Genomic DNA, 25,472 nt, shown 5'->3' on the forward strand with positions numbered 1-25,472 from the left:
AATAATAATAATAATAATATAAACCAAGATAAACTCCAAGTAAAGCAAATATTTAAGTAAGAAAAACAGAACTATGAAATCACTAGATGACACAGTAGAAGACTTGTATAACCTTGTAGTGGGAAAAGCCTTACTAAGATCTAAAATTCAGAAGACATAAGAGAAGGCTAACAAGTTTAATCATAAATAAATGGCAAACAGTAAAAAATATGCTCAATTCATATCATAGACAAGGACAACTTTCCCTAATATATGATGAGTTTCTAGAAATTGATAAAAGACCTTAAGAGGAAATGGACAAAGTTCATAGAAAAGGAAATACAAGTGGCACTTAAAAATACGAAAAGTTGCTTAACTACTCATATTTAAATAATCTGCAATATTTCTTATCTATTGAATAGGCCAAAATCCAAACATTTTTAATCAAATGGGCCAAAATCCAAACAACCATTAGCTATGTTGGCAGGAGTGTGGGAAATTCTCTCACTTCATGCATTACTAGTGGAATTACAAATTAGTATAACTCTTATTGCGGATAATTTGCCATTATCAGTTAAAATTATAAATGCATACTTTTAACACAGCATTTCTACTTCTAGAAACTTATCCTGTAGAAATACATACACATATTCAGAGTGGCATATATGCAAGTTTACTCATTGCATCAGTAAGAGCAAAAGACTGGAAACAACCCAAATATCTACTAATAGAGAGCTGGTTAATAAATGATAATAGATTTAACACCATGAAATATTATGACATTGTAAATAAGAATGAAGAATCTCTCCAAGTGCTGATATGGAAATATTTCCAAGATAAATCACTATCTGAAAAAGCAAAGAGCTGGGCACGGTGGCTCACATCTGTAATCCCAGCGCTTTGGGAGGCTAAGGTGGACAGATCATCTGAGGTCAGGAGTTCGAGACTAGCCTGGCCAACACGGTGAAATCCTGTCTCTATAAAAATACAGAAATTAGCCGGGCATGGTGGCAGGCGCCTGTAATTCCAGCTACTCGGGAGGCTGAGGCAGGGGAATCACTTGAACCTGGGAGGCAGAGGTTGCAATGAGCCAAGATTGCGCCATTGTACCCTAGCTTGGGCGACAAGAACGAGACACTACCTCAAAAAAAAAAAAAAAAAAGAAGAAAGAAAGAAAAGAAAAAAGCAAAGAAAGTACAAAATTTAAAAATGATGACCTTGTATACAAAAGGAGAAAAGGCATATGAATATAATTTTACATTTACTCAAAGTTGTATAAAAGGAATTCTTAAGAGGTAGACATGAAAAAGGGAATGGGGTATAAACTGGGCTGAAGGAACAGAAGAAAGATTTTATATTGTTGTTTTGTGGCTCATACGGATATTTTACCTATCTAAAAATAAAGAATAAAATCAGTTTTACCTTTACTGGAACATTCCTATTTAAAAACCCATAAATAAATACACATATGTAGATACACCCAAAATAGAAATTTCCTCTAAATTCTTTAAGAGTCCATCCTCTCCAGAGGATTTCTCCAAGTCCAGGAAGTCATGTCGGCATGGCCTCTGTATTGATACACCCAGTCATCTCAGCTGAGTTCAGACTCAAGACTGGCGTGGTGATGCCAGGGTCTTGCCAGAGTCAGCCTGGACTCTTAGTTTCCTAAAAAATCATCTCTCATCTCTATAGCAAAGGTGTAATGTGGGGCTGTGAGCAGGGGCTCTGGGCTCACAATGACCTTGGTTTTTCAGCCCCACCATTTAATAGCTGTGTGACTCCAGCAAAATTACAGCTCAATTTCTTAACCTGTAAAATGGGAATTCCATTCATTACTCACCAAGATAAAAGAAACTAACTCACAGAGTTGTTTTGAGGACCACATTAAATAATATATATTTGTAAAGTTTGTAAGCACAGAATCTGATTTTTAAGAATGAGCATTCAATCAAACTCATCCTTTTGTTTTAGTTTTAGGGTTTTTTTTTTTTCTTTTTCTTTTTTCTTTTTTTTCTGAGACAGGGTCTGGCTCTGTCACCCAGGCTGGAGTGCACTTGAGAGAGCTTGGCTCACTGCAGCCTCAACCACTCAGGCTCAAGAGATCCTCCTGTCTCAGTTTCCCAAGTAGCTGTGACTACCAAAGAGTGCCACCATACCTGGCTAATTGTTTTATTTTTTGTAGAGATGGGTTTCACTACGTTGCTTAGGCTGGTCTCAAACTCCTTGGGCTCAAGCAGTCCACCTGCCTCAGCCTCCCAAAGTGCTGGGATTACAGGTGTGAGCAACCGCACCCAGCCAAAATCAGTCATTTATCATTTAGAGAGAGAAGTTGTGCCAATTTATGGGTATATACAGACATAAAGATTAGACACTGGAGACTTCAAAAAGGTGGGGGAGGAAGAGGAAAGGAGAGAGGAGGACGCAGTCTGTAAAACTTCCTATGGGTACTATGTTCACTATATGGGTGACAAGGGTAATAGAAGCCCAAATCTCAGCATCACACACTATATACCCTTGTAAGAAACCTGCACATGTACCCCCTAAATCTAAAATATATATATTTTAAGTTGTGCCAATTTAATTGGAAAATATCTGGCCATCTCATTAGCTGGTACAGTTAAATGGCAGTTTATGGAACAAATCTAGAAAAAACTCTACTACTTTTCTTTTAAGAGCTAGCATATAACAGATTGCATGATTCTTCCCTTTGGGTCTTCCAGTTGTCTTAGTATGAGTGTTTCAGACCACACAAAAAGCTACATTTCCCCCTCATCTTAACCACAGATATACCAGCCCTTGACCCATTATTCTCAAAAATAAAGTAATGAAATAATGTTCATTAAGTTATTTAGAATCAGAGTGAAATATTCTAGTTTTACAAGCCATGTGGCAGGGTTACATTTCAAAGTATTATTCTGTTTCTGTGCGATTTTTTCCTCTTCTTCTTTCACTAGCTCCACATAGGCCATTTTCTCCTCCCCAGTCCTCACCAAAGCACAAAGACTCAAAGAAACCACACTCCAATGCAGGTCAGAAATATTCACAGGCAGCCAAGAAAGCTGGTTTATCCAACCCCAAAAACTACACAAGACTGAGACGAAGGAAGGAGGAAAGGCAGAAGAAGAACCCAAACTGGATGAGGCAGGAGTAGATGTTATCAAAGCCAGCAGGAGATGAAGGACTACAGAGGTATGAAAAAGATCCAGTAACCATAGCTTTTTGGAGTGTGGACTCCTCTCTCACTAATCTACTGCTTGTAGACAACCTGTTTTCCTGTCGGACTCCTCTCTCACTAATCTACTGCTTGCAGATAACCTGTTTTCCTGTCCATAGTCTTTAACATTTGTGGGCCCACCAGAAAAGAAGGAACATCCACAATTGCACAGGGATGGGGCACGACAGAAAAACCTGATCCCCTTACCTTATTGGAAGTGAACACAAACTACTGAGTATTTCGTTATGAGCTGAGAGTGATGGACTGGATGCCAGTGTTGCATTGTAGGGACTGACTGATCAAGAAAACTGTTAACAACTGAATTATACTGCAAGTATAGTGATATCCCTAGACTAGACCCAGACATATCTTTGCCTTCTTTTACCATGACTCATCATGGGCACTTGATAGCTAGACAATGGGCACATAAAGATAGGAGGCAAGCCTGGCATGGTGGCATGTGCCTGTAGTTCCAGCTGTATGAGAGGCCGAGGTGGGAGGATTGCTTGAGCCTGGGCAACACAGCAAGACCCCATCTCTAAAAAGAAAGCAGGGGGAGCAATTTGCTCCATGTGGTATAGGTGTATAGGTAATAGAGATATCCTTTAGTTAGCAGAACTAGGACCTGAAACGACAATTTAGAATATTTGATGGCAAAGAAGCTCAGACCTGGCAGTGGCTTAAAAATCAAGGCTCTTGTATGAATGAAGCTCACCAGACTATTAAGCACAAGAAGGAAGATCCTAAAAATGATCTACAAACCTATCCCTTTGATGCATCCCTGCCTCATCCCAGATCTGACCATCGCTGGCCTAAGTTTAGTGGAGGTGCCCCATAGCCTAAACATGGCCCATACAAACTTTTCATGGAACAGAGAGCTGGAGCAGGGAGTTGGTTGATTGCTTGAGCTATTATGAGAAGACTGAAGAGATACTATCAAGGGTTTGAGGAGTGGGAGGCCCTTCATGATGGGTCACAGGGAGCTTTCATGTTCAGGTTGTTCTTGGACAAGCACCCACTGTACCTCTCAATGCAGTAGTTAAAGAGGTTGGTGTTATGCCACAGAGGTTCAGAAACTCATCTCATACTTGGGTAACATGATCATTAGATTGCAATTTCTCAAAGGAAGAGTGGTAATTCATGAATAGGATAATACTGCTACGATTTTTTTTGCTCAGACCTGGAAGCCATGGGGAGAAAAATGGACTCACGAGACTGAACTCCAGCATCTTCAAAGTGCTAGCTCAACACTGCCCTAAGCTAGCAGGCACCAAATACCAGGATGACATGTTGCTGCTTACGGTAAAATCAAGTAGAGGAAAACTAGATTTGGGTTTGGGGGTAGCATCCACAGAGCCCTGGAAACATTAAAGTTCAAGAGCTTTAATCTGACAGACTTCTGATACCCAAGAAATGAAGCAGGGACTTAAAACTCTAAACCAGGGTAATATCTTATCCTGCTGCTAAGGGGATGTGGACCTCTTACAAAGTGAGCAGCAGAGGACAGAAGCAAGAGATCCTTGTCCTTTTTCTGGGAGGACTCTTGGAGGACTTGTCTGAAATGATCTACTTGTAAGACTACAATAAAGAGGTGCTAGCTGCATACAATATCCAAGTCCTGGGGCCCATGATGGTGAAAAAGAAAGTAGACTTAAAAAAAAGGTATTGTACCATAATACTACCTGACTATATTTTTAGCAGTTGTTAGAGATCAGAGCTCAGCAATGAAGACATTGAGAGGTTGACAAGAAGGTAATCACAAGCAAGCAGTGGCCCAGAATTTGGGGCTACGTTAGATTACAAGGCAGTAGAAAAATCACCACCCCTCCATTAAGGGTGGAAGAAACAAGAGAGGTACTTCAGAGAAGTAGCTAAGGCTCACAGTCAGAGCTCAGCCTGCCTCCAAAGGCCTGAAAAATGTGTGGCAGGAGTAGAGTAAACAGGAGTTTACTCTTGAGTCCTGGTGCCGGTGTTTCATTCCCCTCGCCTGCAACTGCCCCATGAATACTGCTCCTTGATTTTGATAGTATCACATGACAACTCAGTCATTTGGTAAAGAAGTGACTTAATTTGCCTCTTTAGACCCAAATTAAAGATGTCAGGTTCAAACGTGAGAAATATGCCTTCTTCGTAGAGCAGAAATCCCTTCCCATAGGATAACCTACCTGGAGACTACTCAGAGCCACAAGCTGCCTACGTTAGCATGATGTAGACCTAACACCAGAACATACACAGTGTGCTTGGGCACCTCATCACTTTGTCCTTTTTGCTCAGGTCTATTTCAACAGTGATCAGAAGGCAGAACTCTGGGAGAGCATCTTGCTGGAATTCACTCAGATGAGGATGGGACCTCAGAGGTGCTTGCAGTGGGAAGTACCAGACAAGAGCCCAGAAATCATGGCCAAACATTTCCAGGTGAACTTTCAAATGTACAGATTTATTCTAATTCTGCAACAGACATTGGAGACACTGTACCTGAGGGAAAGGAGTGGAAGAACCAGCACATGGCTTTCTAGGGTATGTTTTAATCCAGGAACAGAGCCATATGGTTTTCTCTTTCTCTTTTGAAGTTTGGGAGGATCTGGCCTCCCCATTGATCTCTGCTTTGGGAATCAGATATCAGGGACAAACCTGGAAGAATAAAACTGGCTAGCCACAGATGCTGCTCAAGGGACCACACACTGAAATGAATTGCAGGAAGGTACCAACATAGGGGTGGAACTCTGTGGTGGAACTATGGACTACAGGGTAAAAACCAAACAGCTAACCCTCCTATGGAAAGCTATGTCTGGCCTCATATGGGGGATGGGGTATTTGAAACTTTACCCTTGCACACAGTAAGGGAGGAGAAGGGCACAGGGCAAATCAAGCTATTCCACAGAAATAACAAATGCTTAATAAAGAATGGATCAGAACATGCCTTCAAATGCAGAAACTGTTGAGCAAGAGCAGTGTGGAGAATAAAAAGGCAAAGGCAGCTAACTGTGACTGATTAGATAGGGACAGGGAAGTCCAGATGTGAGTCAGAATGGGGCAGTGGGATCACAGCCCACAAGGTGGTGAAAGCCTCTCCGAGAGGAAGGTATTGAGAGACAGGACTAGCTGGATTTCCTGGGCCAACTAAGAATTCCTAAGCCTAGCTGGGGAAGGTGACCACACCCACTTTTAAACATGGGGCTTGTAACTCAGCTCACACCCAACCAATCAGGTAGTAAAGAGGGCTCACTAAAATACAAACTAGGCTAAAAGCAGGAGGTAAAGAAACAGTCAAATCATATATCGCCTGAGAGCACAGGAGGAGGGACAATGATCGGGATATAAACCCAGGCACTGGAGCTGGGAGCGGCAACCCCTTTGGGTCCCCTCCCATTGTATGGGAGCTCTGTTTTCACTCTATTAAATCTTGCAACTGCACTCTCTTCTGGTCTGTGTTTGTTCCAGCTTGAGCTGCACTTTCGCTCGCCATCCACCACTGCTGAACGCTGACGTCATGGACCGGCTGCTGACTTCCACCCCCCCGGATCCCGCAGGGTGTCACTGTGTTTCTGATCCAGTGAGGCGCCCATTGCCACTTCCCATGGGGCTAAAGGCTCGCCATTGTTGCTGCATGGCTAAGTGCCCAGGTTCATCCTAACCAAGCGGAACATTAGTCCCTAGGTTCCACGGTTCTCTTCCGTGACCCATGGCTTCTAAAAGAGCTATAACACTCACCACATGGCCCAAGGTGCCATTCCCTGGAATCCCTGAGGCCAAGAATCCCAGGTCAGAGAACAAAAGGCTTGCTGCCATCTCGGGAGCGCTCGCCACCACCTTGGGAGCTCTAAGAACAAAGACCCATGTGCGGTAACAGTATTGCACAGACAGTCTCTCTCTGGGTTATGACCCTAGAAAATCAGAGGCCCCAAGTCTCTACTCGTACCATGTTAGGCAGGAAAAATCCCTGAGATAAGACATAAACTTCTTAGTAAGCATTCAAAGGTTGCTAGGGAAACTTCCACTTAGATATTACTCTACACATTTCCTAGTATTCCTTTCCTCATCTATTTTCTCACTGGAACTGGTTCCCCAGTCTCGTCCCCACCCTTTATACTTTAGCAGAAACAAAATCTCAAAGAGGCCGTGAGGCTGGAGGAAAGTGACCAGAAGTTCTGAAGTATATTAAAACATGAGGGATGACTATAAAGTAATTATTTGTTTAAAGCAGGATTTCTCAACCTCGACAGTATTGATATTTGGGGGCAGATAATTCTTAGTTGTGGGGAAGTGTCCTGATTATTGTAGTCCTGGCTTCCATCCACAAGTGCCAGGAACAAGTCCTACCCAGTTGAGACGATCAAAAACATTTCCAGAAATTGACAAACGTCCCCTGTGGGGCAAAATCCTCCCAAGTTGAGAACTATTGTTCTAAAGGAAGCTACCAACATGTATTCATTCAAATAAAAGCTTGCTTCTGAGTAATCACTTTGGCAATTATACATTTGTGTCAGTGATACAGTCATTAAAACAATTTTTGAGCTTTTCTTTAAAAATCAACTTCAGAGTTTTTTGGAATTTCATTTAAATGGTTTTAAAGGAGGAAAAATTTTGGCCTACTGCTTCTATACAACAAGTTCATAACCAATCAAAAGTTAAGGTTGGTTTAGAGGCAAATGGATCAAGTGGAGCTATATTTTGAGGTGGGAAAGGGTGGGGAATAAAGTTGGGTTTAATGAAAAAGTAATTTACTACGGACATTTTCAGCTCATGGTTTATAAAACAAGAACAATTCCAAAAAAACTTGGGAAATGTTTGGGGCTATGGCAATATTAGTGGAAAAGATATATAGTAGGCTGAGGTGAATATTTTTGAGGAAACACTCATTAGATGTATATATTCCAGCAGAATAGTTTATCTGCTGGAATTATCACTTATTATAACTCCAATTAAAAGGAAGCAAACCTAGAATGTGGAACAGTCTCAGTGAAAAATTATTTCAAATGACAAATTTTCAAATGTGTTAATTATAACATACACGCATGTCTGTATGCGACAATATATACATACCACACACACACACATTACAGAAGCAAAAATACATGTCCATTCCACCTACTACACAGGATTTTGTGTTTTGTTTTGATGGTTCATGTTTATTAACCCACATTTCTCCCTGGTATTTTATCACCCTCCATTCTCTTTTTGCCATTTCTCTCCATTGAATAGGTTGTTAACACTGCCTTGGAAATAAAAGAGAACAGCAGAAAGCAAAGAAAGTTTTATCGTAGCTTTTGGGGTACAAAAGCTTAGGCACTTAGCCATACTGAGCACAGGGTAGACACAAGAGGTGCCCATGCGTCCTGGCACAGAAAAGCATCCTTCAGGCTTGAGGGAAGGAGAGTCCGAGGAAAGGAATTAGTACAGATCCCGGACAGAAAGGTAATAAGCCCTGAGGAAGTGCCAGGTAGGAAAACGGGAGGCAAGAACAGAAGAGCTCAGGCACTATTGCCTAGGCAGAGCTGGGACAGGTGGCCAGTTGGACTTTAGGCAGCCACTGAAAGTTTCTTTTGCTCCAGTCTGGTGCAAGAGCAGTATAAAGACTTCTGAGCACCCCCAATAGGCATGGAAGTGTGAAAGGAAAATATCCTGGGCCCCCATAATCACTAAAGGGAAAAAGCAGCTGTGAACTGCTTAGGGCAAATCTGCCCCCAGTTCTTTTCAAAGTTATCCTCTGCTCTCTGAGATAAATGCGTTCCTGATCACCTCTTTTGTAAAGGTTAATCAGAAATGCAAAAGAATGCAAGCAATCCTTTGTCTCTCACCTATCTGTGACCTGCAAGCCCCCTCCCTGCTTCGAGTCTTCCTGCCTTTGCTTTGAGTTGTCCCGCCTTTCCACATCGAACCAATGTACTTCTTGCATACACTGATTGATGTCTCATGTCTCCCTAAAATGTATAAAACTAAGCTGTGCCCTGACCACCATGGGTACATGTTGTCAGGACCTCCTGAGGCTGTGTCACAGGTGTGTGTCCTCAACCTTGGCAAAAAAAGTTTCCAAATTAACTGAGAAAACTTTCAGATTTTCTAGGTTTATGGAAGTATTGCATAAGAGCCATAGAAAATGAAGGAGTCATAAAAGTAGAAACAATGTATATCTCTTCGGATCTGCAAGTATAAGTGGCCAAAGACCTGATGGGACCCTGAATATCTCAAAGGATGGCATTGTAGACACAGAACATGGAGGATTAAAGGGTTCCTCCTCCCAATTACCTTGATACTACATAAGCTTTTTTAACTTGCTGAGGTCGGAGGGGAGGTACTTAGAGATTAAAGCTGACTAAAATAGTTTTCTACCACCCCAAGGAATAAAAGTTTGAAATAAAAATAAAGCTGTAAAAAAATAATTATTTTCTTATATCAGACCAAATAGACTTTAAGTCAAAAACTGTCACAAAAGGTAAGATCATTATATGGTGATAAAGGGGTCAATTCATCAAGAGAATATAACAATTATAAATATATATGTATCCAACATAGTAGCACCAAAAATAATGCAAAGATTAATAGATCTGAAAGGAGAGAGAGACTACAATACAACAATAGTAGGGGACTTTAATGTCCTACTTTCAACATTGCATAAATCATGAAGACATAAAATAAATAAGGAAACACTGAACTTGAAGTACGCATTAGACTAAATGAACCTAACAGACATGTGCTGAACATTCTATCCAACAGCAGCAAAATACACATTCTCCTTAAGTGTACACAGAACATTCTCCATGACAGATGATATACTGAGCCACAAAACAAGTGTTATCAAATTTAAGAAGACTGAAATCATATCAAGCATCTTTTCTTATCACAATGGTGTGAAACTACAAATCAGTAACAGGAGGAAAAGTGGAAATTTCACAAATACATGGAAAGTAAGCAACATGCACCTGAACAACTCATGGTCAAAAAAGAAATCAAAATGGAAATTTTAAAATATTGAGACGAATGAAAATGAAAACACAACTTACCAAAACTTATGGGATGCCACAAGAGCAGTTCTAAGAGGGAAGTTTAAATGCCTATAATAGAAAAGAAAAAAAAAACTTCAAATAAATAATTAACATTACACTTCAAGTAATTAGAAAAAGAAAAACAAAGTTAGCAGAAGCAAGAAAAAATATAGATTAGAGTCGAACTAAATGAAATAAAGACTAGAAAAACAATAAAAAGATAACAAAACTAACAGCTGGTTATCTAAAAAGCTCAACAAAATTGACAAACCTTTAGCTGGACAAAGGAAAAAAACAGTATTAACAAATAAAATTGGAAATGAAAAAAGAGACATTGTAACTGATACCACAGAAATGCAAAGGATCATAAGAACTGCTATGAAAAATGATACACCAACATATCCCAGAATAAATGGATACACTCCTGGAAACATATAACCTTCCACGATTGAATCATGAAGCGGGAGAAAATCTAAACAGACCAATAGTGGGTAAGGAGATCAAGTCAGTAATCAAAAACCTCCCATAAAATAAAAGTCCAGGACCTGACAACTTCACTGTTAAATTCTTCCAAACATTTAAAGAATAACTAATAGTGATTCTTCTCAAACTCTCCCAAAAAAACTGAAGAGGAGGGAATACTGAAGAGGAGGGAATACTGAAGAGGAGGGAATACTGAAGAGGAGGGAATACTTCAGAACTCATTTCATAAGGTCAGCATTACCCAGATACCAAAGCCAGACAAGGACACTACAAGAAAAGAAAACTTCAGGCCAATACCCTTGATGAACACACAGGCAAAAATCCTCAGGAAAATACCAGCAAATGAAATTCAATAGCACATAAAAAGATCATTCACTATGATCAAGTGGGATTTATCCCTAGGATACAAGGATGGTTCAACACATGCAGATCAATAAATGTGATACACCACATTAATAACATGGAAGACAAAGACCACATAATCATTCCAATGGATGCATAAAGAGCATTTGACAAAATTCAGCATCCTTTTATAATAAAAACTCAATGAATTTGGTTTAGAAGAAACCTCAAAACAATAAAGGCCATATATAAAAAGCTAACATCATACTCAGCAGTAAAGAGTTGAAAGCTTTTCCTCTAAGATCAAGACAAGGACGCCCACTCTCACCACTTTTTTTGTTTTTTGTTTTAAAAAATAGAAATTTATTTCTCACAGTTCTAGGGGCTGGAAGTTCATGATCAAGGTGCCAGCAAGATAAGGTCTCACTCTGAGGTCTCTTCTCTTGGCTTGTGGGTGGCAACCATCTCACTGTGTGTTTGAATGACCTCTTTGTTGCGCCCTCACTTCTATTCAACATAGTAGTCTTCCCTCCATATTCATGGGTTCTGCATCCATGGAATCAGAGGGTCAATTACACATATTTTCAATTCACTGTTGGTGGATGTGGAATCCTCAGTTATGCAAGGTCAACTGTACTACACCATTAAGCATTCTACTTTTTAAAAATGTTTTACTTATTTATTTGGAGACAGGGTCTCATTTTGTCACCAAGGCTAGAATGCAGTGGCATGATCACAATTCACTGCAGCCTTGATCTCCTGGGCTAAGGCAATTCTCCCACTATAGCCTCCCGAGTAGCTGGGACTACAGGCATATGCCAAAATGCCTGGCTAATTTTTTATTTTTTGTAGAGATGGGTGTCTTACTGTGTTGCCCGGGCTGGTCTCAAACTCCTGGGCTCAGGTGATCCTCCCACCTTGACCTCCCGAAGTGCTCAGATTATAGGCATGAGCCACTGTGCCTGGCCTGGACTACAGCAATCTCAGATTTTGGTATGGGGTCCTGTAACCAATCCCCCACAGATACGAAAGGCAGACTGTATTGGAGGATCTAGCCAGAGCAATTATGCAAAAAAGAAATAAAAAGGCATCTAAATCAGAAAGGAAGAAGTTAATGTGTCTCCTTGTAGACAATAGGGTCTTACAACTAGAAAACCCTAAAGAGTACTGGGTGTGGTGGCTCACATCCATAATCCCAGCACTTGGGAGGCCAAGGCAAGGGGATCACTTGAGCCTAGGAGTTGAAGACCAGCATGGGCAACAAAGTAAGCCCCCATCTCTACAAAAAAAAATAAAAAAATTAGCCAGGCATGGTGGCGCACACCTGTGGTTTCAGCTACACAGGAGGCTAAGGCAGGAGGATGGCTTGAGCATGGGAGGTCAAGGCTGCAGTGAGTCATGATCGTGCCACTGCACTCTAGCCTGGGTGACAGAGCAAGATCCTGTCTCAAAAAAAAAGAAAAAAAATAATGAAGAAACTAGAACAAAGCAGGCAGAAGGAAGGATAAGCAGCTTGCTGAGTCTGTTCACTCTTTTTCCCTTGCAGGACGCTTGCTCCATCTCCTCCTGCCGTTGAATGTCAGATTCCAGGCTCTTTGGCCTTTGGACTCTGGGAACTTGTACCAGCAGCCTCTCAGGGGCTCTCAGGTCTTTCACCTCAGACTGAGGGCTGCACTGTCGGCTTTCCTGGTTTTGAGGCTTTTGAACTTCAAACGAGTCACACTACTAGCTTCTCTCTCTCCAGCTTGCAGATGGCCTATTGTGAGACTTTGCCCTGTGAGCCAATTCTCCCTTATAAACTCTCTTTTATATATATACATATATCCTATTGGTTCTGTCCCTCTGGAGGACTCTAATACAGACTTGTGAGTTTGTCAAGTGAGATTTAAAACCATTTACTTTAGCTATGGGATTGGGTCAGTACAATTTTTCTTTTATATCCCTTATGTCAGTGGTTTTTAAACATGGTTGAAAACCAGAATCACCCAGAGAGAGATTTGGATTCAGTTAATGTTGGGGAAAATTCTGATGGGCCAGGTTTGAGAATCTTTTCTTAAAGCTTCATAAATCATTCTCAGACATGACGACACCCATGACAACATGAGCAACAGGCATAAAATACGTGACAAAGGATTCAGTTAAAGAAGGTCGGAGCAGTGTGAAGAAGAAGCGAGAACGACCCCCGGACCAACCAAAGCCCGGGCGCGCTGCCTCTGGCGTCCAGCTCCTACCTCCCGCCGCGTCGCCACCACGCCCAAGAGAAAGGCTGAAGGGGATGCTAAAGGAGATAAAGCCAAGGTGAAGGACGAACCACAGAGAAGATCCGCGAGGTTGTCTGCTAAACCTGCTCCTCCAAAGTCAGAGCCCAAGCCTAAAAAGGCCCCTGCAAAGAAGGGAGAGAAGGTATCCAAAGGGAAAAAGGGAAAAGCTGATGCTGGCAAGGAGGGGAATAACCCTGCAGAAAATGGAGATGCCAAAACAGACCAGGCACAGAAAGCTGAAGGTGCTGGAGATGTCAAGTGAAGTGCGTGCATTTTTGATAACTGTGTACTTCTGGTGACTGTACAGTTTGAAATACTATTTTTTATCAGGTTTTATAAAAATGCAGAATTTTGTTTTACTTTTTTTTTTTTTAAAGTTATGTCGTTAGCACACAAAACACTTCGTTGTTGTTTTTGGGGAAAGGGGCATATGTCACTAACAGAATGTCTCAAAGCTGGATTGATGTGGGGAAAACACCATTCCCTTCCAGTTTTGACAGACTTCCTCTTGGCTCTCAGGAGGAGGGATTCTCTGACTTTAACACACATGGCCACCTTGGCACAAAAGCCTTGTGGTATGGAAAAAGAAGTTTGTTTTTATGTCCTCTTCTCCCTTTCTACCTTTCAGCACAGACTTAACTCCCTTAAGCCCAGACATCTGTTGGGACCTGACCTCTAGTCATTGGTTACCAGTGTGTCAGGCAATCTGGACTTTCCAGTGATGCCACTGAGATGGCACCTGTCAAAACAGCAGTGGTTTCATTTCTAGATTGTGGATCTTCAGATAAATTCTGCCATTTTCATTTCACTTCCTGAAAGTCAGGGTCGGCTTGTGAAAAGTTGTTAAACAACATGCTAAATGTGAAATGTCAACCCTCACTCTAAACTTTCCCTGTTCAGACCATCAGATGAAGACTTCATTGGGTTTAATAGTGGCTTTCTGATTTTTGGTAGTCCATTGAAGAAGGGAGTTTGAAAGTTGTTGTATACTGTTAACAACTGTCTGCCCATGTCCTGCCTGAAATACCATGATTGTTTATGGAAAGTATCTTTAATAAAGCTGGATACAGTTTGGCTTGGGGGAAAAAAAAAAAAAAAGGTCACTCAGGAATGATAAGGCTTCTGGGTCAAGAAGGGCAGGAATAGGAGGTGCAATCAATGCTGGAAAAGATTAATCTGGGGTTTCAAAAGAACTCATGAGAGATGTGAAATACGGGGACAGATGTTTGAATCAGCACATATACCCAGGATGTAAACTAACATTTTATATCAGGGACGATTGCTTAAAGTTCTTAAGTATCTGTGAAAGAGAAAATCACTACCTACTATATCTTGTATCTTAGTAAATTACAGAAAATTAGACCACAAGCCTTGTAATTTAGGCAAACAAAACTGATGGAGAAACGTTAAAGATACTAGTCACCTAACTTTCTATTTTTCAAATGGCAATGTTACAGAATCAGGGAAGATGCTTTCATCTGCAAGTAACAGAAAACTCAAAATGGCTTAACCAGTAAGAGGATATGTTTTCTCATAGTATAAGAAGTCCAAAGATAGGCGAGTTCTCCTGAGTTGGCAAAATTCTCTTTTGTCGTTTTTACGGAAAAAGATAGTAGCAACCATTCCAAATAGCACATTCTCATACACCTTTATTTAGAGCAGTGAAAGAGAATTTTCTCTGTGTCTCTTTTTAGGAGCTTCAAAATCCTTCTCAATGCTCCTCCAGAGGCCCTTAAATGTCCCTTCCCAGAATTGCATCACATGCCAACATTTAAACCAACCACTGAAAACAAAAACAAAAACAAAAACAAAAACAAAACAAAACACTGGGACTGCAGTGATTTCTTTGTTAATCTACATTATATTTTACCGTCCCATCCCACCCCACAAGTCATAAGCGGAAGCACGTGACCTCAGGGAGAAAGGAGAATCCCAGAATAAGGAAGAAGAGTGGTTAGCTCACATGGAAGAAGGAAGGCTGAGAGACAATGCTGCCTGTAGCCGTGACACAGAGATTGCCCTGCAGTGTCTTTTCAAATATAAACTGAAGCTTACAGCCTAAGCCTATCCAAGTGATCTCTACCTTTCCTCTGATAGGTGCTCAGGCTAAACGAATCTTGATTTTCGTTTAAACAAAGCATGATCAATAAGTGAATATGTTAAGTATGCCTGATAAACATACTTTGCAACACCATATAAGACTTGTTAGTGAATTTTATATCTGCTATTTAGAAGTATCTTGTGCCATTGTCTCTTTGATACAGATAACACACTATAAGCCTATAAACACAGAGAGCTTAGGGTTGGGCTACTACTTGTAATTGTTGTTTTATCACTTCCATGAACTCATGTTGTTCTGACAGGTATACAACATATTTAAATAAAATAGATGTTTCCCATCCCCCAATAATAGAACATATTACCACGTTTTCTATATGAATTAACTCAGGCCTGTCTTTCAATTAGGTTTAAAAGTAGTCATTTCCATGTCAAACAGAACCTCAAACAAGTATTTTTACTATCCTTTCCACTCCCTACTACTCCGTTATTTCATCTCAATTTTCACTTCCTCATTTTCCCTTCATAAAGGGATTTATTAAGAATTAAATGTCTCTAGAAAGGATAACATATGTGCATGACCTACCAAAGTAATTCAGATTGCATTTCTGTTTGGCACAAGCTCTTCAGTATAATCATGACTCTTGAGTTGGAGCAGAGGCAAACAAACTAGATGTTTACTCACCAACCTCAACTAGTTTACATGATAACTTGTAAGAAATGAAGGAGTCCTAGAAGCCAGTGATATAGCAACAGGAACCACTAGCAAATACAATTCATGTAAAAACCTTATCACGAGTGCTAAACATTGTGCTACTTATTGCGCTTATTTTTACTCTTATTGATAATAGACGGCCTCTCAATCTAAGCAGAGCAATCAGTATCCTTCTGAAGTCTCTGGTCCTAACTCAGCATTCTATAATTGGAGAGACAGGGCAAACTTAGAAAAGAGTCAGAGCATCTTTAGGGGAAATAAAGGACCCACTGAAGTCACCATCAAGTATAAGCTCAGTGCTAGGCAGTGCGGAATGGGAGGATAAAGACAAGGGCCCTACTCTCAGGCAGCCTTAACATGTGCAAAGAGTCTGGACTCTGGGATGAATAAATGTGAGTAAAGAAAAGCATCCTAAAAACTGTACAGATGATAGTGACCACTGGGACCAACTGGGACGTCTATCAGAAGAAGTGATAAATACCCCAAAGGCAGTTTAATTCTTGTTTGTAATTTAAGTGCTAGGACTTGAATAGTCCTAGTCTTGAATAGAACAGGTGCTTAATAAATATCTGCTGAATGAATTTAAAAATGTTGTAAACTCAGAAAAATAAGGGAAGGCAAGAGAGACAGACCAAATGCTCCATTTCTTAGGCCTTCTTCCCTACTTTTTTTGAAACAAATACAAAATACTCCTCTCATTCATTTTCTCTTCAAACATAAGGTAACTTTTGAGCATCTATTATTGTTCAAGAAGTGCTAAGCAAGACACAAGATTATTTTTAAAATATGATTCCTAAATTCAAACAACTGAATCTGGCAGGGAAAAGGTACCTACTCAGATTTCTACAATGCAAAGCGGAATGCAGGGGCATGCAAACAGTTCACACTGACTGCAAAAGTCTTTAGGAATGAAGAGTCATATCTGTATCCACACGTGACCTAGAAGAAAGGCATAATGGAGGAAAGGACACATGAGCTGAGCCTTGAGAATAAAATTTCAATAGGGCAAAAATGTGCACAGCTGAGAGAAAGGAGAGGCCTGCATTGCAAGTAGAGAAAATTCATTTGCTTATTCAACCAATATTCTGAAGTATATGTTATAGGCCAAACACTTTTTTAAGTGACAATGATACAGTAGGAAACAAAACAAAAATCCTGGCTTCATGAGATTATGAAAAGTTGCAGATGTGTTTCCAAAATGTTTGTTGCTACACTTGGCAACATACAGGGCTAACAATGGAAACAACAGGAAGATCAAGACAGGAAAGGTAGATTACAGCAGTGGCACCTGATTCTGGAGGAACCAAAGGCCAGCGAGGCTAAATAATTTCTTTAGAGTTAGTTCTGTTGACCATGAGGAGTCATTACAGGTTTCTCAACTGAGAAATGTCTTAATCAAAGCGGTGCTTTGGAAAGATTGACTGGGTGGTGGAATCCAGGGCTGGGTAACTAAGGGTGTGGTTTAAAAGCAGGGAGAGCAATTACACAGTATTGCATCCTATTGGGAAGGATCCAGCATAAGCCAGTATTGCATCCTACTGGGAAGGATCCAGCATAAGCATCACTTCCTTCGAGATGTCATTCTTGATTCAGCCAGTCAGGGCCAGGTGTGCCACTAAGGTATCCTCAAAAGAATCTCTCATCTATGAGAGCACTTCCTGTATACAGTATTGCAAATCTATTCTTATGTTTTCTACTCATGAAGAGGAAAGAGACTGAGCCTCATCACCTCCGTGTTCCCAGGGCCTAGACCAACGCCTGGCATGTAGCAAGAAATATGTGTGGTATGAGGAAATATCCAAGTGTTATGGATTGAATTGTGTCTTCCCAACATTTCCATGTTAAAGTCCTAACCTCCAGTTCTTCAGGATATGACCTTATCTGGAGAAAGAGTCTTTCTAGAAGTCATCAAATTATAATGAGGTCATTACGTGGTCCCTAATCCACTATGACTGGGGTCTCTATAAAAAGGGGAAATTCAGACATAGACATGCACACAGGAAGAACACCCACCTATAAGCCAAGGGGAGAGGCCTGTACAGATCCTTTCCTCACAGCCCTCAGAGAGAACCAACCTTACCAACACTTGGATTTCAGATTTCTCATCTTCAGAACTATGAGGTAATAAACATCTGTTGCTTAAACTACCTAGTTTATATCACTTTATAAACAGTTGTATAAGCAGTTGTAGCAAACTAATACACCAAAGTGAAGATGTTCACTCAACTTGAAGAAAAATCCAAAATTGGAGCCCAGGATTAAGGCCAGGGTTACCTATAAAGAGAAGCAATCATTGTCGTGGGAGCAGACTAAATCTCTGTGAGAAATAATATAGGAGGAGACATGGCAAAGGGTAACACTTAGGGGACACCAGTGTTTAGGAATCAGGAAGAGCAGCTGAGACAAATTTAAAGAAGGAACAGCCAGAAAGGTGCAGAAGGAAGCTGCCCGGTAGGAGCTTCAAATACTGCAAAAAAACAAGAAATGATGAAAAAAAAAAAGTAACAGAAATTTATTGTCTCACAGTTCTGGATGCTAGAAGTCTAAAACCAAAGTGTTGGTAGGGTCGGTTCCTTCTGAGGGCTGAAGGAACTGTTTGTGGTCTCTCTCCTTGGCTTGTGAACTGCCATCTTTATGTTCACAGGAAGGCAGCCCCTCAGGGAACACCCATGTTGGGGAATAGAAAGAGAATCCAGGGACAAACATAAAGAAGCAAGTCAGAGAGCTGCAGAAGGGAGCTTCTACTTTGGTATTGGTAGCAGCTGCAAATACAGAAAAAAGAAAAATAAATGGTCAAAAGAAAAACTGACCACAAAATTTCAGAGAGGCAACCAAATAAGGAAGGGCTACACACAAATGTTCTAAATTGCAAAACGCTGTGGCCCAGGAAAGGGTTGGGAGCACAGTGGCGTCTACAACATAGCAGGGTTCCTAACCCAACACGGCCTCTTCCTCCAGCTGCACTGGGGATGCAAAAGAGCCTGAGAATCCTCACAAGCAACCCCACATCGGAGGAGAAGCAAATGGACTAACAATCCTAATTTTTTTTTTTCTCCAGGTGGTGAACGGAACAACAGGATTGATTCTGATTATGGAAACTCCATATACTAGTGAGCAGATAAAAATGCCTTAAAGGGAATGGGATGCAACCTATGAGGTGGAATGAATCTTGGTATGAATATTGAAAACCACTTAAAAGTGAAAATACAACCCAGGTTCCTGAATTCTTCTTTCCTTCACTTTTCATGTCCTCAGGCTACAGGAAAAAATGACTATGAACTGAAATTATCAGCCCTCAAACTATTGCTCAGTGAGAAAAAACAAACTGGCTCGAAAATACTGAGGGAAAGAGACAGCAAAGCACCCAAATTGTATCAGAGCAAGTCTGACTAGAGGTGCCCTAATATTCATTTGATGAAAAAAAAAAATCACTGGAAAACTTTATAAATAAACTGTAAGGGGAAAGAAAGCAAAGCAAAAAGGACCCAGAAGACAAAAAAGAACCAAGAACAACAAAAGGTAACTAAAGGAACAAAAGGAAATTCTCCAGAAGTGTTTTGAGTTAAAAACATGTATTCACAAAATGATAAAAGAAAATGGAATGGGAGACTGTAGAACCAATGAAACAAATTGAGGACCGAAGCATCATTAGCACACTAAAAAATAAATCAGAAACAGCCAGAAACAGAGTATTCAGAGCCAAGCAGTGATTTCTAGGTATAGGAGAAAAACTGAAGCGTTCAAATGAAAATGATAAAGGTTAAAGCAATATATATGTAAAAAAAAAGGAGGGCAAAGATGATCCTAAACAAGGGTAATTGGTCTTTCTAAAGTACAAGATTCAACCAAAGAAAAAGTAACATATTCAAATACATAACAAAAAATAATTTCCTACTGACTTTATAGACAGACTGAGAAAACAAAATTGTAAGAAAATCTGATGCATAACAATCAATAGCAAGACAAATCCTGATTAAATTGATGAACTCAAAGAATAAGAAAAAAGTCTTATGCATCTATGCAGAAAAATCAAATTAAAGAAATCAAAGAAAACCTAAATAAATGGTAAGTGATACCATGTTCATGGTTTGGAAAACTTAATATTGTTATCAATTCTCCTAAATTGATCAACACAATTCTTATTAAAATCCCATACGCTTAGCACATGACCCAGCAATTTTACCCTTAATATTAACCCAAGAGAAAGACTTATATTCATTCCAAAACTTGTACATAAATGTTTACAGTGACTTTATTCATAGTCACCCAAAATAATAAACAACTGAAATTTTCTTTGACTAATAAATGGATAAACAGTGGTATATCCATTCAATGAATTACTACGTAGCAATAAAAAGAAAAAGGCTACTGATACAACATGGATGAATCGGAACTGTATTTCTGTTAAGTGAAATAAGCCAGACTCCAAAGAATACATACTATGAAATTCATTTATGAAATTCTGGAGAAAGCTAAACTATAAAGATAGAGAACGTGTCAGAGGTTGCCTGGGGTTGGAGGATGGAGGGGGGTTCACTACAAAGCACAGCACAAGAGAATTCTGGAGGGTGATAGAAATGTTATGAGAACAAAATGATTTTTTTCTTTAAAAAATAGTATTAAGAGACTGGTGAAATGTTGACAATTTTTGAGAATGATTGATGATAGTACATGGGTGTTAATCTCTACTTCTGTGTCTGTCTGGCAACTCTATTTTAAAATGTTTAAAAATGAAAAAAAGAAAATGTTAAGGATGACAACTGGTATTGGTAGTGTCAAAGAATCTAAAGAAGAACACTAGTTCTTCAGTGTTGAGTGAATATGAAGAAAAAACCTACTGAATTATGAAACTAGCTAATAATTTATAAATTTCTACAGTATAATACACAGTTGGGTGGCAGAAATCAAACCTAGGCTCCAAGGAGTGAGGAGGCATTGAAAGTAGCTTGTCTTGATAAATATAAACTCATCCCAGAGGAAGGTTTGAACTGGAGGGACTTCTAGAGTTTGTCTAGCTGTGATGACTGAAGTTCTGAAGGATTTTTCAAGAAAGAGTTGGATCCAACACTCAGCTCAACCGACTTCTGGGATCACTCCCTTTCTATGATCCAGTTACTCAAGATACTTATTTATAGGAGAAAGAAAGAAGGTAGTAGAGAGAAGGACAGACTTATTTCAAGGACGAAAACATCTTGAATACATTTGTAAGGCCAAGAAAAGTTGGTGGAAGAGGAGAAGCTGAAATTGCATGAGTGTTTAGGGATATGCCTAAGGCGAAAGCTTTGATTTCACAGGAAATCAGAAAAAAGTAGGAAAATAGAGAAACCATAGCCTCAAGTGAAGTTCCACTGGCCACAAATGCAAAGCAGGCACGCAAGATAAAGTCCTTATTTTAGCACCTGCACTCAACCTAAACCAGCTAGGGTTCTAAAGCATATTTGCATTTCAGTCAGCTGGAAATTCACAGTAAGTATTTCACTGAAACAAAAGCATAATAGGTAGTTTTCTAGATAAGCCACAGACACTGACTTAGCCCACCATCTGAGTACATTTTAGCTGGAGTTCTAGTTTTGAGAAATGGAGAGATGATTGGCGCAACAGAAGGAAGGAACAGAAGGGTGTAAGATCCCTTACACCCAGGGATCTCATTCTGTCCTAAATCCATCAAGGCCTTAAATCCACCAAAAATGTCCCAAGTACACAACTGCCTAACTCTCCTCAAACAAACAAACAAAAAGTCAGTTTATTAAACTGCAACACATGTTGGCTACATAATGGAAAGAAAGTAATTTCATCATTAATTCTGAAGCTTGAATGTACATTAGGCTTTCCTGAGGTACTTGGTGAAAGATATTTCCAGGGCCTCCCCCACAGGCAATCTCATTTAGGTGGTCCTTCAACCACACTTAGGGAAACACAGCACTATGATTTTCTGGTTTTGTTTTTTAAGACAATGCTTGTTAACACAAATGAATCTTTGATTCAACCAAAGATAAGTACTTAAGAAAATGGAGCATTTCTTATAGTATGAAGGAAAACATTTGTGGGCAGAAGAACAAAAGAAGCAGTTTGGCCCAGTTTAAGGCAGTACCCCTAGGATCCTCCTCCTGTTATATTTTAATACTTAACACACACCTTCATTTCCCATTCATGGGTGAGGACATGGACACTGGAATCACATACTGAAGGGAAAGGGAGATGGTGAATTCATTCATTTATTAAAGGCTTTTCATGTGGATTTTTCTAAGCCCACTGCTTATCTAAACTTCTGTTTAAAAAGCTTCTACAAAGGCCGGGCACGGTGGCTCAGCCTGTAATCCCAGCACTTTGAGAAGCCGAGGCGGGTGGATCACGAGGTCAGGAGATCGAGACCATCCTGGCTAACACGGTGAAACCCCGTCTCTACTAAAAAATACAAGAAAAATTAGCCGGGCGTGGTGGCGGATGCCTGTAGTCCCAGCTACTCGGGAGGCTGAGGCAGGAGAATGGCTTGAACCTGGGAGGCAGAGCTTGCAGTGAGCCGAGATCGCACCACTGCACTCCAGCCTGGACGACAGAGAGAGACTTCATCTCAAAAGAAAAAAAAAAAAAAGCTTCTACAGAGAATTCATGTTAGAAACATTATTTTATTCAAAACTGAAGATAGATTAGCCCATTACCTATACGTGATTATTCAGTGGAATCAATAATTACTAAAATATACAAATATGCAATCCTACAGCACATTATATGTAACCAGTACTGATATTCCACTCTTGTGCTTTAGGACAGGCAGGACAGTTTTTCAGGGCTGGCATCTGATCTGATTCATTGGACATCCATACCACACTAGTTTATTAATATTTTGGTTCTAACTCCTGCACATACCTCTATATTTGGGAGTCATTATACTGCATTTCATTTGCAGATATGTTTCACCTCACCTAGAATTTTGTAAGTTCTTGTAGGGTAGGGTGGAAGGGTTTCTTAAGCAAGTTTGTATTGTGTACAGTACTGACTCAGGGGAGGTGAGTCAAGGACTAAATATCCATGGTATTCATCAATCAGTAAAGAAATTCTCATAGCTCTACTGGGCAGTAAGAAGGCCCAATTTTGTCAGTTTCAATTTTAACTTAGAAGAATAAGTAAATAAGGTATATTTATCTGTAAATAACTCACATGACAAGGTCAACCTCTCAGCTTTCTGTTATCTAACTGTATTCTATTTGTGCTTCTGCCCTTTACTGAGAGGCTGTATTTGATATTCTCAAAAGATTTTCTTCACTGCGATTGGTTCTCAAAAACTTGAGGAATGCGTTTTCATTAAGGTCAGTTGTACTTTTTTATTAAAAAAAACTTTGTGAATTAGCTGCATTTTATTCATTTGAACTATGATCACTCATACCTAGAAGGAAAAAATAGTGTATCGTATGTGTGTGTATATGCACATACTATATATATATATAGTACTATATATAGTATAGAAGACAGTATAGTCATTAGCATACTGGGCATTCTAAGTGTTTCTCTTTATTGCCTTCAGTGTCTTTCTCAAGTAGTCCATCTGACTTATTTTCTGATAAGTAGCAGGCATCTTCCTCTTTCCCACTACATTTTGTTAGACTAATAAATAATGACATATTCCTGAAAGGGGAAATGGAAAAGGTAAAAATAAAAATAAATAAATAATGACATACCAAGAATAAAAGATTAGAAACTGAAAAACTGGGGCCTGTATAACTCACACAAAGGCCATCAACCTTTGTATTCACGGATGTATATATTTTTTTCTTTCATTTATATCAAGTGGCTGGTTTATATTTAGATTATCTCAAGAGGAAGGGAAACAACTGTGTATAGGGATTCACAGAAAAATAAACAATCAGCTGAAAAGGTCTAACAAAACGTTGACTTTGAAAATTTCACTTATTTTCCTTGAAGTTTTCTACCCTTCCCATCAATGATAAACCAAGATCATATAATGGAAAATTTCAAACCAGGGTTAAATTCTAAAGTAAAGCTTCAATTCAAGCCCTTCCCCTACGAGAATTAATTTTCCTGATTTCTCCTTCTCTCACATCTAAGGAGAACATTTTAGGAGATTAAATTTCAGAACTTCAAGGTTCCATCCAGGTTACCTTTATGTCCTTTTCTTTAGGGAACCACAATTCTACCTATTCTACATTTCCTAGTGGAAGTACTTATCACCAGAGGGCTAGGCAAGGCCACATGTCCCTTAATTAGGAGTACAGAGCTAAAAATCTGGTGTCTGAGTATTAAATGTGCACAATATTTGGGTGTAATCGGCATTTCAAAAATTCAGTAATGTCCATTATAAATATCTGGACAGACTCAATAATAAAAATAACTGGTTAAAATAAAACGAACCACCTGTTTAATACATAAATATCTTGATAAGAATGAATCATTGTGACCTGGGAGAGTCTTTTCTTCATACCCCTGCACTTCATACCCCTGCACTTCATACCCCTGCACTGGAGGATTTCTCCCCTCAATCTTTGGTGCTCTCTTTTCTTTCTATTGAGTTAGTTACAACAACATGGTGATAGGTTTTTCAAGGTACTTTCTAAACTCAGCAAGCCACTGGTCTCTAACTGCTCCATCCACCACCTGGTGATCACAACTGAGTGTAACAGACATCATGCTAGCCACATCAAACCCTTTTTCATTATCTGTGGGAACCAGTTTATCCTCTGAAGCACCAATTGCCAAAATACATGCTTGAGGTAGGTTAATAATAGCAGAGAAATTCTTAATTCCAAACATTCCTAAATTGGAGATCGTAAAAGTGCCACCTTGGAATTCGTGTGGCTGTAGTTTACCCTCTCTTGCTTTGGTTGCTAAAGAAACATCATCATTAGTAATGGTTTCCAGCCCTTTTATATGTGCATTAAACACAATAGGTGTGATGAGTCCTATAGGAGTACTGACTGCAACACTGATATCAACAATGTGATTTTGTCTCATAACTGTGTCCATCCAAGAAGAATTTGCTTCGGGAACTTTTAGACATGCCAAAGTTGAAGCTTTTATGATGAAGTCATTGACAGAAATTTTGCTTCTCCCTTCTAAAATCTTATTAAGTTCTTTCCGTACCAACAAAACTTCTCCCATATTTACATCTATAGAAAGGTAATAATGAGGTATTGTTTGCTTTGATTGCATTAATCGTTGTGCAATAACCTGACGAATGTTTCTAATTGGGATATCTGTGAAGACATCTGTAGGAACTGGTGCCATTCCAGGACCTGTGGGAGGCACAACAGCTGCTGGAGCAGGAGCAGCTTTACTAGGCACAAAAGAGTCAATATCCTTCTTGGTGATTCACCATCTGGTCCTGTACCTTTTACTTGTGTAAGATCAATCCCTTTCTCTACTGCCAACTTCTTTGCAAGAGGGCTAACAAACACCCTTCCCTTTGGTCCAGCAGGAGTAGC

At 39.7% G+C, this 25,472-nt stretch overlaps 1 protein-coding gene and 2 pseudogenes across 5 annotated transcripts in view; 1 reads left to right on the forward strand and 2 right to left on the reverse strand.

Annotated features, from left to right (window-relative positions):
* The window catches only part of ELOVL7 (ELOVL fatty acid elongase 7), a 99,830-nt gene that overhangs the window by 38,957 nt on the left and 35,401 nt on the right, over nucleotides 1–25,472 (reverse strand). For 2 of the 3 annotated variants that reach the window (XR_001007358.1, XM_011992118.1), the window contains exon 1: nucleotides 10,195–10,245. The gene's annotated coding sequence lies outside the window, so the exon portion shown is untranslated. Of the gene's footprint in view, nucleotides 1–10,194; nucleotides 10,246–14,523; nucleotides 14,563–25,472 lie in introns of those variants that run through there. The other variant, XM_011992117.1, reaches the window with a different exon arrangement.
* On the forward strand, nucleotides 6,222–13,620 carry LOC105548225 (annotated as a pseudogene). Its single transcript, XR_001007362.1, has 2 exons — nucleotides 6,222–6,275; nucleotides 13,159–13,620. The product of XR_001007362.1 is annotated as a non-histone chromosomal protein HMG-17 pseudogene (transcript).
* Nucleotides 24,541–25,469, reverse strand: LOC105548226 (annotated as a pseudogene). The gene has a single exon (XR_001007363.1). The product of XR_001007363.1 is annotated as a dihydrolipoyllysine-residue acetyltransferase component of pyruvate dehydrogenase complex, mitochondrial pseudogene (transcript).

Source organism: Mandrillus leucophaeus, unplaced genomic scaffold (genome assembly GCF_000951045.1).
Source record: "Mandrillus leucophaeus isolate KB7577 unplaced genomic scaffold, Mleu.le_1.0 Scaffold403, whole genome shotgun sequence".
NCBI lineage: Eukaryota > Metazoa > Chordata > Mammalia > Primates > Cercopithecidae > Mandrillus > Mandrillus leucophaeus.